The sequence below is a fragment of the Sinocyclocheilus rhinocerous genome, unplaced genomic scaffold, assembly GCF_001515625.1.
Source record: "Sinocyclocheilus rhinocerous isolate Xijiao unplaced genomic scaffold, SAMN03320098_v1.1 scaffold449, whole genome shotgun sequence".
NCBI classification, from domain to species: Eukaryota; Metazoa; Chordata; class Actinopteri; order Cypriniformes; family Cyprinidae; genus Sinocyclocheilus; species Sinocyclocheilus rhinocerous.
In genome coordinates this window covers 249,789-254,858 of record NW_015652285.1, presented here as the reverse complement: position 1 = coordinate 254,858, position 5,070 = coordinate 249,789, and the positions used below count along the sequence as shown (strand labels likewise).

The window sequence follows — 5,070 nt, the reverse complement described above, 5'->3', positions numbered from 1 at the left end:
GAGCCGCCGGATCAACATGACCACTGCGTCGCCTGCCTGGGCCTGGCCCACGCCGAGGCGGCGCTGGACGAGTCCAACTGCGGGCATTGCGCGGACCTTCCGGCCCGCGTGCTCCGGACCCGCCGCGATGTGGCTCGCGGACTATTCGGGGTGAGGCCCACTGCCGCCAGCGTGCCACTGGTGGGTCCTCCCCGTGACGGGAGCGTCGTCTTGCCGCTCCACCAGCCCCAACGGTTGCCCCGTTCCCCGGCCTCCTTCCCCGAGGACTGCTTCCTCCCTCCTTCCAACATTGCGGAGTTTGTGTCCTTTGGCCAGGAGGAGGGGAATGACACGATGTCAATCTCGGCCTCGGAGAGGAAGGATTGGGCGGGATTGGAGTCCGATCAGCCGGACAGCATGGGGACCCCAGACCTCCAGGAGGAGCTCATGAGGGTTCTGGTGAAAGCGGTCCAGGATTTGGAGCTTACCTGGAGTCCTCCAGAGGAGCCTGCCAGGAGTAAGCTTGACTCCTGGTATTTCAGGTCCACCCGGAAAGCTGACTCGAGGGCGTCGGTCCCCTTCTTCCCCGACGTACATGAGCAGCTGGTGAAAACATGGTCCACTCTGCCACACAGGCCATCTTTTCCCACGTGGATGGGGCGGAGGCCCACGGATACGTGCGCTCTCCCCCCGTCGAGGAGACTGTCGCTGCGCACCTGTGTCCTGCAGCAGCCAAGACCCTAGGCTCGGACATCAGCCTCCCCTCGAAGCCGTGCAGGACCACCGCTCACCTCGCCAATAAAGCATATGCGTTTGATGGCGAGGCGGCTTTTGCGCTGCACACCATGGCGGTGCTGCAGGTTTTTCAGGTGAAGCTCCTTCAGGCGGTGGAGGGCAGAGCCCTCACGGCGGAGGCCATTAAGGATCTGAGCGCGGCGACGGACTTCGCGCTGATGGCGACGAAGCAAGCGGCCCAGGCCGTGGGTAAGGCCATGGGTTTTATGGTCGTCCTTCAGAGGCACCTATGATTAAACCTGGCTGACCTCAAGGATGCTGCTGAACGCTCCGGTGACTCCCTCCGGCCTCTTCGGTGACGCCGTGGAGTCCATTATTGAGCGCTTCGCGGAGGCTCAAAAGCGCGCCAAAGCCATGAGTCAAGTGATGCCGAGGTGCGCTTTCCAGCAGCAGACGGCGAGATCCAGATCCTCGTCGGCACCTGGCTCTTCCCAACGGAGGGATAACCCCAGGTCAGCAACCGTGGCGGTGTCTGCTACCGCTCCTCGCCAGGAGCCGGATGTCCGGAGGAAGGCGTGGGGTCCCTGGAGGAAACGCCACGGCCAGCGGAGAAGCCCGCGACGTGACTCTCGCCCGCCGCCGGCGGCTAAGCCGTCGTTCTGACGGTCTGAAGAGAGGAGGAGAGTGCGCGAGCAGCCCGGCTCCCAAGCGCCACAAGTTCATGTGTTGGAATGTTTGTGTGTTGGATGTTCATTCAATAAAAATGCATACATTCTCACAAAAAGAGCTCTTTCCTCCTCACTCAGTCAATGCGGTGCCGCTCGCCCATCAACAGAGCACTTTGCAAGCGTCCATTCAGGATGATAACGCTGAAACAGATCCTGGCGCAAATTCGCCCCGGGGACTGGTTTGCGTCCGTGGACATAAAAGACTTAAAAGTTTTTCAAAGTGCATGGATGCAGCACTTTCCCCTCTCAGAGCGAGCGGAATGCGCATTCTCAACTACCTGGACGATTGGCTGATTTTAGCTCAGTCCTGGGACACGCTAGTCAGCCATATAGACACGCTGCTTTGTCACTTGGAGTCCCTAGGGCTATGTGTCAACATGCAGAAGAGCATTCTCGCCCCGAGTCAGTCTATAACATATCTGGGAGTGTGCTTCGACTTGGTGGAGATGCGAGCCATTTTGTCTTCCCTGCGCCATTTCAGACTGGGCAACTATGTTCACTTGAAGGAATTTCAGAGGCTGCTGGGACTCATGGCGTCTGCTTCAGTGGTCATCTGGGCTTACTACACATGCACCCGCTGCAATTATGGCTGAAATCTCGAGTCCCTTGGACGGCGTGGGCTTCGGGCTGTTTGCGCATCGCGGTCTCCCGCGGCTGCATCAAAGCTCTGAAGCCGTGGCTCTACCCAGATCTCTTCAGCCAGGGGGTTCCCCTGGGCTTGGTGACGTCGCGCGTTGTGCTGTCTCAAGCGAGCGGCTCGGTGTGGCACCCGAACCCGGAGTTATGGAGCCTTCATGTGTGGCTGCTATGGGGATATCAGAGGAGCTGAGTGCCCTGCATTCCCGTGTGCTCGACACACTCTCACATACAGACGTCTGTATGCTCTAAAATGGGGAGTGTTTGTGAAATGGTGCCGTGATGTTCATATCGACCTGGCTGCTTGCTCCGTGTCGGATATTCTGTGTTTTCTACAGTACTGGATAGTGAGTGGATCTCTACCATCAACTCTGAAAGTCTATGTGGCCGCTATTGCCTCGTTTCGTTCCCCGCTGGGCGGGCAATCGATCGGTTCCCCCTGCATCTGCCTTCAGTCCCGCCCTGGAACCTAGAGGTGGAGTTAAGTTCAGAGCGCAGACTGTTTCGCTGTCTGCCCTGTCTTCTGAGTCATCGACCTCACGTGATACGGACACTCAGACTTCGGTGTGCCCCGTTAGGGCTTTGAGGATTTACATTGACTGTTCGGCCAGCTTTCGGCAATCTGACCAGCTTTTCGTGTGCTATGGTGGTTGTGCGAAGGGCCGGGCCGTGTCAAAACAGAGACTTGCCCACTGGATTGTGGACGCTATCACGTCTGCTTATACAAGCCAAGGTTTTGAATGCCCTTTGCACATTAGGGCCCACACAACAAGAGCTATCGCCTCCTCCTGGGCGTGGTCGAGAGGTAGGTCTATTCAAGATATATGCTTTGCAGGGCTTATCTCCACCTATCAGCTGCGAGCCCGCCTAACAAGCGTTGCTATTGGTTGTGGGAATTGTGTGTTCTATCTTTGCTGAGTAACGTTTATGCTACTTCTATTCATGTGTGTTTGCTGCCTCGCACAGTAGTTACTCTGCGCAGCCCTCTATGCTATTGTTGTTGTTATCTGCCCTGTACTCAGTGCAGCTTCCTGTTATTAATGTCTGATTCCCTTCGTGCTACCATTATCATGTTATGTGTTATGCTGCTAAACAGTTATCTCTGTGCAGCCCCTTACAGTACTGTTGTTGCTTCTGCCCTGTTCTCAGCGCAGCCTATGTTATTACTAACCAGATATGCACATTTCGTATACCTGGGCTTTGGACGCTCATTGGCTTATCTCCACCTATCAGCTGCGAGCCCGCCTAACAAGCGTTGCTATTGGTTGTGGGAATTGTGTGTTCTATCTTTGCTGAGTATGTGTGACTTGTACAGGCTGCTCGTAGCCTCTCTCACGGCGGGATTGAATATTGTTCCCATAATGGAGAAATGTCTCCGTGATGTCTCGTGAAAACTCGAGAGGGAACGTCTCCGGTTACTATAGTAACCTCGGTTCCCTGAGAGCGGGAACGAGACATCACAGAGGTCGCCGTGTTCGCTGCTCAACCAGCTAAGCTGCGTTCAGTATCAGATTCTGACGTAATTGTCGCGTGCACTGCATTTTATACTGCCTCTCGAGCTCGTCAGTATTTGCATGCGATTTGCATACTTCGCGACAATTGGCCAGTCATTTGGACTGGCGTGAGCCAATAGGACTTCAGGAAAGGTTGGAAGGGAAGGAGTTCCCATTATGGAGAAATATCTCTGTGATGTCTCGTTCCCGCTCTCAGGGAACCCATGTTACGATAGTAACCGGAGACGTTTTGTCTCATCGCTCCGGCCGGGACACGGCATCATAGTATGGTAAGGGGCGTAACATTTCTGTCACACGCTTGAGGTATTCGGCCAATCACAATGCACTGGATAGCTGGCCAATCACAGCACACCTCGCTTTTCAGACCAATGAGCTTAGTAAAAATCGATGCGTTTCAGAAAGGCGGGGCATAGAGGAGAAACATTAATGTACAGTATGTGGAAAATAATGTTTTTTTAACCTTAAACCGCATAAACACATTTCATTACACCAAATACACAAAATAATGTGCAACATCATATGACCCCTTTTTTAGCAACATCATATGACCCCTTTAAAATTACCTAAATATTACATAAAAATTCATGTTGGTTTTTTTAGTAGCAGCTGCAGGAGATAAACAAGTCCATGACACAGATAGAGTTAGCAACACAGCTACCTGCCAAAACATTGTCTTATTCCTGCACTGCTTACTGTATTCTTTCATTTAACCACTTAAATAACACTCTTTTAACATGCTTATTCTCCTGTCTGTGCTATTATACTGAGTTGCTTTAGGTTTTGCGCATGACCAGTGCTCTTTATTTAGCATCTACTGCTTTCATAACAAACACCAGTTGCTTTTGTTTCACTCTACTTCCATTAAACACCTCAAACAACAATAAAAGCTCTGGAATCCACCCATTGTCGGCCGAATTTGGCCCATTAAAGTAGCGGCCCAAATGACTTGGATTCATAAGAGATAAGTAACGGTACCTTATTTGCGTTCGTGTGAAGCAGGCTGGAGCGCTGCCGGCCTCCGCTGCGCGCACTGCGGGCTGACTCACCGCTCACACTCCGCTACTAGCACACAGGCTATTCCAGCTAACGGGATTATGAGAGCAAACATCGCGAGATTGGCGCACCACGCCCACCAAAGTCATGACGTTTGCAAAATAAAACACCACTAGCGAAGGCATCAAATCAAATTTTTTTGATTATTGGATAAGAATTGGGCTACTGTTAGTCAGTTTTTAATAATGTGTGGAGTTTTATGTGACCATTTCTAATTATAAAAAACCAATAACATGAAAAGATGCTACCATAGTTATACCATAGTTTTGTGGATTTGTATACTTTCTTAGCGATAGCCATAACCATTAAAATGTTCTTTTAATGATTTATAAGCAATATAAATATGTAAACATACAACAAAGAAAAAAATCGTCCAATCAAAGCAAAGAATAACAATGACGTAATTTAGGCGCCAGTTAAGTCAT

General features: G+C 51.7%; 1 protein-coding gene across 1 annotated transcript in view; it reads right to left on the bottom strand.

The window, feature by feature from the left end:
* LOC107714377 (ORM1-like protein 1) overlaps positions 1-4,664 on the bottom strand; it is a 9,335-nt gene extending 4,671 nt beyond the window's left edge. The window contains exon 1 of the mRNA XM_016520200.1: positions 4,568-4,664. The gene's annotated coding sequence lies outside the window, so the exon portion shown is untranslated. The remainder of the gene's footprint in view (positions 1-4,567) is intronic.
* Between the last annotated feature and the right edge of the window lie 406 nt (positions 4,665-5,070).